Below are 11,343 nucleotides of genomic sequence, written 5' to 3'. Positions count from 1 at the left end.
TCTGCTGCCTGAGTCTGATTTTTTGTGGGCTATGAGAAAAGGGGGGGTGTATAGGAGAAGAGGTGGTGGTTAAGAGCTGTCTCTGCATGGATGGGAGGGCTTGGATGGGAAACCTAAAGGTTTCAAGTTAGAAGATTCAGAGGCACGGGGAACAGAGGAGGGTGAGCTGAAGACTGCAGCTTTCCTGGTGTCCTTCCAAAGGTCCCCCCCAGATTTGGTGTCCTGTAGGAGCTGCCACCATGCACTCTGTGTTCTTTGGGGCTCTCTACCATCAGCCAGACTGAAAAGTGGGCACAGCTTCTTATTTTTATTGCCTCTGAACACTATCCTACAGGCGGCTCTCACTTTTGGGATTTGATTCTGATCTCTGAGTGGATAGCAATAGAGCAGGAATCAGGCTGAGTTCTAAGATTCCCTGATCTCACCAAGTTTACAAAGTCACTGTCCCTGGTAGCCAGATTTATAGTTGATTCCACTGCCATGGACCCAGCTTGTTCTGGATTTTGTCTTTCTTGCAATATCTAGCTCAGAAATTGAGGACCTACCCTGTGCTCAGCATTCTGCTAGGGATTAGGAATTCAATGTGAGTAAAAGAGGCATGGTCCTGCCCTCATGAGTGTATGACGGTAGCTGGAACTGTTCAAACAGTACCAATTATATATAATCACAAACTATGATAAGTGCTATAAAAGATGGGGAACTGTGAAATAGCGTTACAGAGACTTGGTCTAGTCTGGGGAGAGAGGGAAGGGTTCTGTGAGCAGGTACGCCCATCTAAAATCTGAAAAGTGGTAAGAATGAAGTAGGTAAAGATTCGAGAGGGGAGGGAAAAGTATTCCAGCAGAAGAACCGTTATGTACAAAGGCGCCGAGGCAGGGTGTGCATAGCACACAGGAAGTGCTCTCAGCATCTCAGACTAAATTCTCATTTGCCCTCAGGGATGCTTCCCAATACCCATGTGCTTCTGGGGCAAAAGTGTTACAATCGATGAATCAAGTGAGTGAACCATGCCTTCCAGCAAATAAATGTGCCAGTGGGCTCACACAGGTAAACACGCTATGGAGTAATACACTGACACAAAATGCATATTCACCCTTTAATACACCTTCACATGGGCACACTTTTGTGCACGCGTATGAGCATACACACAAAACACAGTCTGTTAGAGTTTTATCACCAATGGGGGGTATAAACAAACAAGCAAAAATCTAATGCTATATTCTTGTCAAGGAAAGAAAAGGGTCTTTGAAAGAGGATACCACTATAGTAAAAGTGGCCATGGTGTGTGTTTAAAAGTCAGAGACTCAGTGTTGGGGGTCCTTTTAGGGAGAAACAGGTTCTGCCTGGAACCTAGGATGCTTGGACCAACCTGTCTTTACCTTTTAGCTACCAGCACATGGCTTAGAGATGAAATGAGCTTTGGGGGCAACTTTCTCCCATTGTTTTCTGTTTTAATCTCTAGGTAAAGCACAAGGCTTCAAACCTCCTTTCTATCCCTTCTTCACTCCCCATCAGTGAAGGAGTGCTTGTCCAGATCAAATGAACTGTTGTTTCTGGTGGGGCTAGGGGAAAGGCAGACGAAAGTCTTGCCTCTTCATTTCCTGCAACTAAGAAGTCTCTGGGACTGCTTCTGACCGCTGAAGTTGTACACTGTAATCTCTAATTTCAACCCTTGGAAGGCCAGGTAGGTCTGAGAAAAAATTCAGGGAAAGAAATGTTGCTTTTATTTCCCTTTCATATGGGCCACGAAAAGCCTGAGGATTCATGTGACGTAAATTCCAGTTCACCAGGGCAGACAGTAGGTGGGAATCTGGGTCTAAAAGTCCTGGGGAGAGAGGAGATCACTCATTTATTGGATTGTTTTCTGGTCCTCTCCTATGGAGAGCCCTCAATTGTTGATTGTGTGTTTGGAATCTTTGCTCTGGCCTCATTGGAGACTGAACTCAACAGCTCCACGTTCAGCTCTGTGGTGGTGTCCAAAGGAAGGAGGTTGCTGGGGTGGGGAAGGTCACTGTCCCCCACCTAGCAGCTGATGTAGGACCTGGCACACGGGAAACATTCAATAAATGATTGAATAAATGAATGTTGAATGATGAATGAAGAAATGAGTGACCAAATGAGAAAGTGGTTGAGGAGGTTAGGTAGATATGAATCAAATAAACAATCTCAGAGGACCAGGGCTTCTGCTTGGGAAAATAAAGACTGTTGGCGTTTGGGGAGGAGATGCCTGCAGGCTGATGTTACTGAAATGGCAGGCCTCCAGAGACGTCCCATTTACAGTCCCTTCTCTGACTCTCACACGACATCAGCAGTGGTCTCAGTCACATATCTGGGCCTTGAAAGGACCCCACACTAGGGGGTTGTGTGGATGGAAGAGAAGCAGAGTCATAGTTTTGGTCATATTGGGCCTAGTATGACCTTGCTCTTCCCAAAGAAAATGTACCCTTTCCTCAGACCAAGAGATTTTTTAGAAAGCCAAAGAGCAGTGAAGCTTGAAAAGCTGATTTGCATCACAAATAGCCAGCCCGGTAGTTGGATAGCAATTTAAGAGAAAGGTATTATCCAAAAACCAGAAAGTGCTTTTATGCAACTGTGTTCTTTATTTTTTAAAGATGTTCCCCTAATATCTCTGTCATAAATACATGGGTACATTTTTTTCTAGATATTTTAGGGTTTCACTACTTACACTTAATTTTAAATAACAGTTAACATTATTGAGGCTTTCCTCTAGCCAGGCCCTGTTCCAAGCTCTTTACATCTGAATCCATGCAATTGTCCTTTAATGCAAGTAAGTATTATTATTCCTAACTTCAGATGAGGAAAACTGCGGCATAAAGAGAGAGGAAGTACTTTGCTTAAAGTTTTACAGCTCCTGCATAATAGAGCCAGGATTTGAAATTAGTGTACTTCCAGAGTCTACACTCTTAACTGCTGCACTAAATCAAGTTAATTAATGCTTTAATCCTTACCTCTAGAAAGTGAAGAGGGGTACGATTTGTGGTATTTCATTAGAATTTTTGCACCCCTGACTCCTGCAAGTATCTACACTGGATTGAAATATTTTCTTTACCGTATCCTGCATATGTGTACATGTGCATGTATTTTTGGTGTTTTTTAATTTAATCTACTACTTCAATTTTAACTTTGAAATATTTAATGACAAAACACTCAATGCTTGACTCATTATTCCTTTGCCAAATGCCGTTGTCCAATTCTGGTTATTTTTCTAAATATACTTTATAGTAGATGTCAAATTTCATAAAAGACCAAAGGAGATCTTGAATGGCTTTCTATTACATTCATAAATTAGAGGAGAATTGAGGGATTTGTAAGAGACAGTCTTTCCTTTTAAAACAGAGAATGTTTCCATTCAAGTTCCACTTGTGTCTGTAGAAAGAACTGTAGTTTCTTCACATAAGTCTTACTCGGGTTTAAGCACTACATTTTTTTTTTGGTTATTTTGAGTGAAAATTTTTGCATTGTACTTTCAGAATGGATATTGCTGTGGTGAAACTATGCTGTCACCAGTTACACTATGAATTATTATTTTAGACAGTTTTTTTGATTCTCATGCAAGCAAACATGTGCATCCTTGAAAAATAAAACTTCCACTCTTCTAATAGTTAATTAGACCTCTTTTCTAGAAACGTAAGTTGACTTATTTTCACAGTTTGAGCTATATATATATGATAATATATATTAGATAATGTAAATGATTAAAATAAGAATATAAAAAACATCAATAATTCCACTATCCAGATAGCACTGTTATTAACACGATGGTTGTCTTTCCACATATTTTACAAAACTGTGATTATATTGTATATAGACTTTTACAACCTGCCGTTTCAACATGACAATATACCATGAAACTTTCCAAGTTATTAAGTAGCCTTTTGGAACTCATTAGTTTAATAAATAATTCCTAAACCCTTCTTATATGCCAGAAAATGTGCTTGGTAGTAGGAATACAATGGTGAACAAGATAGATATGGTTCCTGCTTGAAGAAGCTTACAATATTGTAGAGATAACAGACCTCCAAAAAAAAAAAGAAATAAAAGAGTAGCTAACACAGAGCACTCACTGAGAACTAGGCCTGTTCTATAGACTCTATGCCTATTAACTCATTAAATTCTTACAACCCTATAAGGTAGGTATTATTATTATTAACCTATTTAACAGATGAGTAAAGCAAGGGATAGCTATGTGGGTCTAGTCCAAGGTTGCACAGCTAAAAAATGAAGGAGCTGGGATTTGGGCCAGTGCTTCTAGAGACAACACCTTTTATCTCTATTCTATATAACTTTCTATTATATAAATAATTATTGAACTACAATTCAAATTAACTTCGTGCAGGGAATAAACAAGGCATTTTGCTAGTGTATATAAGGGAAGGAGGGATATAATTTTAGAAGGGTCAGAGCGTATCTCTCTGAAGGGAGTATTTATGCAGAGACTCGAAGGATAAGAGGAAGCCAGACATTCAGAGAGCTGGGGGAAGAAAGTTTCAGGCAGAGGGGAAAGTATAAAAGAGTTCCCTGAGTTTGGTTAGAGCTCGATACATTTGAAGGGAAAGGAAAGAACGCCAGTGTGTCCAGAGTAGAGAGAATGAGAAGGAGAGTGCTTCAAGGTGAGGTGGGAAAGAGACGTGAGTGCAAAATCGCACAGGGTTTCGCTGTGAGTGTGGATTTTATTCTCATCTATGTGGAGCGTGAATGAGAGGGTAGCTGTGGTGACAGCTGAGTCAGGCAAAGACCCCTGCAGTCATTCAGGTGAGAGACTGTGTTGGCTTAGACTGGGCTTCTCCACTGGGGCAGATGACAAGAAGTGGACAATTGAAAACATGTTTTGGAGACTGAATTGATAAAACTTTCTGATAAGATGGGGTGTGCAAGCTTAAGAAAAGGGAGGAATGAGAGATCCATTTATTTATTCAGCTAATATTAATTGAACACCCTCTCTATGCCAGGTCCTGTCCTATGTCCCAGAGATAGGAGGTGTTCTAGATCACAAAGCCTTGCCTTCACGAAGCCAACAGAGAGGGGACAGTCACCAAGTAATCAATATAATTTCAAGCAATAGGAGAAGCTAAGAAAAAACACAGGCTAAAGAGGAAAATCGACAGTGAACTGTTTTGGAGTCTTATCAGGGAGACCATCACTCAAGAGAGCATTTAAGCGGAGATGTGAGTTAGCCAAAGCAAGAGTTCCCAGGCAATAGGGACATCAATTAAAAAGCAGGCAGAAGCAGGAATGCAAGAAGGCTGCCGTGACTGAAGCAGGGTGCTCAAGGGGTGGGGTCATGGAGTCAGGCACGGGCCAAATTATTAGGGCATTTTAGTCTTGGGAAGGCATTTAGATTTAATTCAAATGTAATAGGAAAATCTTTGGTGGTTTTGGGTGAAGAGTTGAGGTTAATTGATCTATAATATATTTTTAAAAGATCACATTGGCTACTTGTAGTGTCAGCCCGGACAGTTTTTTTCTTTTTCTTCTTTTGTACTGCAAGAGCCTAACTGGGGCTTTGGTTGCCCAGGCATCCAAATCAAAGAGACATCGGCTTGAAAGATGGCTATCTCCCCAAAAACACATTGCTAGCCACAGGACTACATAAAGAGTCAGGGTGCACCCCCCTCTGATATTTCCTTTGCTTTAGAGGTTATGGATTTCCATAACTATTTGAGCCACTTATTTTTTTCTCTTCCCACAATTTAAATTCTTGTTCTTAAGTTTTAAATCCACCAATAAAGAGTGAACCCATAAAATCCTAGGTGCCCACCCTTGACCCTAATAAAAGAAGAACCCCAGACCCTTTTGTTCTCCCTCTACCCACGACATTGCCATGTGGCCCCAAGTGTGCTATGTAACTTCCAAGACCTGTAAGAAAGAAACCTTGTCTCTTTCAAAGTTCCCTGATGGTTATCACTGAGGGCGTGCCATGTAACTTCCAGGACCTGTAAGTAAGAAACCTTGTCTCTTTCAGAGTTCCCTGATGGTTATCACTGAGGGCGTCTTGCAATCATAATAAAAATCACAAGGCCAGGTCCATCCACAACGTTGGTGATGGATAGACTGAGACCAGCACAAAACACACTGTGGAAATTAGTCAAAAGTGGACCAAGAAAGGAAGTAGGGAAACCAGCGAGGAGGCAATTGCAGTATTGAAAGTATGGAGGTGATCAGATTCAGGATATACTTTGAAGAGAAAGCCCCTAGTACTTGCTGATAACTTAGATGTGAAAAGAGAGGAATTAAGGGTGATTCCTGTGTTTGGATGAATGATAATTTTATTAGAAGAGCAGAGAACTCGAGGAAATGGCAAGTCTGAGATTCTGTTCTGACATTAACTGTCTTGGGTGTAAAGTTAGTTGATGTGGGGGAGACTGAGAGAATCAGGTTTGTGGAGAGAAAGTCGAGTCCGTTCATTGCTATGTATTATTCCCCTTATCATGGCAGCAAAGGGTTCTAATATATGCCAGCTCCAGGTTTGTCCTATAAAAGAACAAAATTTGCCACCCTAAAATGCGTCTCTTTAACATGAGGATTAATTTAGGCTGATTATTTTTAAGAGACATAAGACTCAGGAAGTTTTTCTTGTTATCTCCTCCTCAATTGCCCAAAATAATTTAGATAAAGGGCCAGTTCCAGGAAGAGAACTATCAGCATAAATAACTAAATTATAATATGAACTAGGTGTGGTAAACTGGGGGAAGCTTAGCAAGTCCTATTTGATCAAAACCCTGTGTCCCATTGTCTCAGTACTGCCAAGAAAACATTTATTTACCAAACATTTGCCTTTCCATCTCCATGTGAATTGCCTTCCTCCCCTTTGAAATCCCAAACCAAAAGACATAATACTCAGTATTTAACAAGTATCTGCTCTGTGCCAGGTACTGTGGGTTGCACTTTATAAACATTATCTCCTTGAATCTTGAAAACAAGTCTGTGGAAAACGACCATATTATATATGATAAAAAGTAGGCTTAAAAAGGGTAAAAGACTTGTCAAAGGTCATGAAATTGTGACTGTGGGATTTAAACCAGGGCTATTTGGCCCTAGAGACTCCAAGCTCCCTTTTTTTCTTAATAGTAAATTTTAAATTGATTAAATAAATAGTAAATTGAGTGTATTATTTTATTTTATAAATTTAAAAGAAATATATGTACACCATCACAGAGGAATGGATAAAGAAGATGTGCTACATATATGCTATGGAATATTACTCAGCCATAAAAGGAACGAAATAGTGCCATTTGCAGAGATGTGGATGGACCTAGAGAGTGTCACACAGAGTGAAGTAAGTCAGAAAGAGAAAAACAAATATTGTATAATATCACTTATATATGGAATCTAGAAAAATGGTACAGATGAACTTATTTTGCAAAGCAGAAATAGAGTCACAGATGTAGAGAACAAACTTATGGTTACCAAGGGGGGAAGGAGGGGGTGGGACAAATTGGGAGATTGGGATTGACATATATACAGTACTATGTATAAAATAGATAACTAATGAGAACCTGCTGTATAGCACAGGGAACTCTTCTCAGTGATCTCTGGTGACCTAAATGGGAAGGAAATCCAAAAAAGAGGGGATATATGTATACGTATATCTGATTCACTTTGCTGTACAGCAGAAACTAACACAACATTGTAAAGCAACTATACTCCAATTGAAAAAATAAAGTACAAAATATGAAAAAAAAAAGAAATGTATGTACCATATAAAAATAGTCAAATGATGCCAGCTCCTCAGGAAGAATAAAGTGTGGTTCTTACGACGAAGAACTCAATGGGCTGTGTGGCCAGGACCCCTACTTGAGACACAAGCCTGTAAATGGACTGGGAAAGGTCATCAACTTGGGCAGGAGACATTTAGACACTGACAATAGAGCCTGTAGGAGAGAAGAAGAAGGATGGTTCACCTCAAAGACTGTGAGGGAAAAAAACTTCCTGGAACTATGAGATGTGCAAAGGTGATTCCAGACAATTGTTACCTGGAATGTTCTTCGACCTCTGCTACACATTAATGTAATAGCTATACTAGCTAAGGAAAAGCCAGAAACGTTAATTTGAATATCTGATTCTGCTGAGGGCAATCCAAATGGAATCCCCAATGGGAACTGGGTTTGGTACTGATATTTGCATAACAGAAGTTGTCCTGAGGCCTGGACGTTACCAGGAGAGGCCCACTAGGCTGCTGGCTGCCAGCCAGCCATGAGGATCACTCTGTGAAATTTACTGGGACTGAAAAAGTCTTTTGAACTCAGAAATGACAACTTATCAGGGTCTTGATATGGGTTGGACGTGGAGGACACTCATTCAAACTAACTGAAGTTTAAGAATACATATTAATATATCATAAACAATGTGGTTGTAGAAGGATCTAGGTGTTCACGTTGCCCACATCTAACAGAATCTCCTGGCATTCTAAGCAACCAAATCCTACCTTTGTAGTCCTTTGAAATTCTAGAATCAGAAAAAATGGTCAAGTATATAATGGAAAAAGCCTAAGACAGCCTGATGTATCCATCTTCACAGTAAGAAATATAATTGTTTCAGGGATTAGACATTACTCTTGGGGCTCACTTGCTTGGTGGAGTCAAAACAGTGCCTTAGAGAGTCACTATTATCTGCTTTTACAGCTGAAATATGTCCCCTCCCAAGTGACAATTCTCCTCCTCAAATATACCTCAAATCAAATAATTAAGTCAGAAAGACTTAAAGTCAAACCTTACTTTCTCATTAATTTCTCTTGTCTTAGGTATGACCCTCTGGGACTTGAGATCATAGTTTATCTCTCTAGGAGCAACCTTGTTTCCAAATTCTCAGAGACCACGATGCTGTCTTTCTTAGAACCATGTAGCTGGGTTACCCAGCCTGGTGAGCCTGAGATGCAAGCTGCCTCAAGACCCCAGTGAGGCTGGTGGACTAATTATACATATCTTGATTCCATTCATACAGAAATAGCAACTTGAGGCCTGACTGGGCCATGGATGGTATACAGTAATTTAGTAGAAGATAGGTGACTAGAATTAGCACTTCCTAAGCTAGTTCTTAGACTAGTACATTTTCTGCTGAGCTATATTCACCTATCAAACTCAAGTGGTATGATTTTCAACAGTGAAATAGGTTGGTGCGAAACGTGTTTTTAGACAGGAACGTTTAAATTTTTTTTCTACTGTTACTTAAATCAAATGGTAAAGAAAGCCAACTTCAGGCAGGTGGTAGAGACCACTGCCCTTCCCCCATTCATGTCTACCTCTCAACTGTGACCTCATCACTGACGTCCCCCGAAGGCTGGCTCTGGAGAAGGGCAGCTGCCACCCCACGGGAGACAGGTGGCTTCAGGGCTCCACTGGGAGGTGGGGTCCACAGGACTTGGGTGAGAGGACATCACGGGACACCTACTGGTCCCTGCACTCAGGTGTGCTCAGTGCCACATCTGGGCTTCTTCAGATCCTCAGGGGGCCCTGAATTCTGCTCTTGAGGAAACATGGCACGGGCTAGGGAAGAAGCAGGGGACAGCTGGCTGGTGTCTGGTCGGGAGCCACAATCACACATCATCAGAGTGTCTGTCAAGACACCACAAGACGGCCAGGAATTTATGCTGGCAGAAAATAGCAGCATCCGCCACTTTAAGAAACAGATCTCCAAACGCCTTCACTGTGACACTGACGGACTGGTGCTCATCTTCTCCAGAAAGATCCTTCGGGATCAAGACATACTGAGCCGGCGAGGCATCCTTGATGGCACTATGGTCCACCTGGTGGTGAGGACCCGTGTGAAAGGAGCACTGCCCGGTCCCAGCACTCTGCCAGGCCCTGCCGGCCACTGCACCCATCGTTCGGAACCATCCACCTCGGAGAGTGCTAGGATGCTAGCCAGGCGGGCCGGCTGGCCCAGCGCTCTCCTGAACTAGCTGACTTCCTTGGCCAGCTGACTCAACTCCTGTTGGCTGCCCCCGAGTCCGTGGGGGGTGGGGGGAGGGGGCCAGTTCTTGGAAGACCCTGTGGTTCAAGGCAAGTGAGAAATCAGCCAATGCCAGCCTTGTTCCTGAATCCTCAAGACCAGTACAGAAACCCGAGCCAGCTCTTAAGGCTCTGGAAAACTTGCAGAACCCGGCCCAGTAACAGGAGCCACTGCACGCGGACAAGCGGGAGCTGGAAGGCTTGAGGCAGTGCCAGGTGGTGCCGATGCTACACGTCCGGTCTGCTCTGATATCCAGCACCTCAGGCTCTCCACTCTGGCCCCTTGGGTTGCCTCCAAAGGCCACAGCCCAGGTTCAGAGCCTTGCAGAGGGGGGGCCAATCCCCACCGCAGTACTAACACCACCACCACAGTCCCCTCAGCCTTTGCACCTGCCAGGCCGTTGGCACAGGAAGTCAGTGCAGCCGTAGTTGTCCAGTCCCGGCGCGTGGTTTCAAACCAGGCTAATTCAGGGTGCAGGACTGGACTGTCAGACTTACACTCAGGCCAGGGTCTTTCCTCCCAGGAGAGCCAGCAGCCCATAGGGAAAGCTGCTCCAGCCGGTCGGTCGGCTGAGACCGTCACCCTCTGTCTTGCGTAAAGCCTTACACGTCCTGCAGCAGAATCCAGCTCTGCTCCACCAGCTGGCAACAGGCAGCTCCTGCGACATCATATGCCCCTGCTTCCCATACTCACCAACCCACGGGCACTGCAGGCATTAATACAGATAGAAAAGGGCCTGCAGATATTGCCCAGGGAGGTGCCTGGGTTGGGACCTTGTTTATGGGATCCAGGCAGACCACATGAGGCTAAAGGAGCTTCTGAAACTAGGGCTGGAGGACAGGGTCACAGAGCAGACCCTGTGCAACCCACCTGGGCCGTTCTTCAGCTCCTGCACGCTCTGGCCAATGCCTGCGCCCGGTCTACCCAGTCCTCAATGTCCTCATCCCCCCTCACTGAAGGCCGCTACCGGCAAGAACTGGAGCATCTGAAGGCCATGGGTTTTGCTAATCACGATGCCAATCTTCAGGCCTTCGTGTCCACGGGTGGAGATATCCATGCTGCCATTGAGAGGCTGCTGGGAGTACCAGAGGCCTAGGTCCCTCCAGCAGATGCCCACAATGCACCACCCCATGGAGAGGAGGGAGGCATAGGAAAGAGAAGGGGAGGGAGGGGAGGAGCTTATTTTGGGAATTCCTCCTGCTCAGATCACGTGCACACTTGTAGAGCCTCCCCTCACTGCCCAAGCCTGTTCAACATTAAAAAAGATTGCTTGGATCTTATGTGTGTTGTCAATTTGGGGACAGGTGGGCCCAAATTGTTGTTTGGGGGGAGGGATTGATCATATTATATGGTCTTGGGTCTGGGCTTCACCTG

At 43.4% G+C, this 11,343-nt stretch overlaps 1 pseudogene; it reads left to right on the top strand.

The window, feature by feature from the left end:
- Nucleotides 1-9,493: 9,493 nt before the first annotated feature.
- LOC118899525 lies at nt 9,494-11,065 on the top strand (annotated as a pseudogene).
- Nucleotides 11,066-11,343: the final 278 nt, after the last annotated feature.

This window comes from Balaenoptera musculus, chromosome 8 (genome assembly GCF_009873245.2).
Source record: "Balaenoptera musculus isolate JJ_BM4_2016_0621 chromosome 8, mBalMus1.pri.v3, whole genome shotgun sequence".
Lineage (NCBI taxonomy): Eukaryota > Metazoa > Chordata > Mammalia > Artiodactyla > Balaenopteridae > Balaenoptera > Balaenoptera musculus.
Note: the sequence above shows the minus strand (reverse complement) of the source record. Positions and strands in the feature narration are given on the sequence as shown.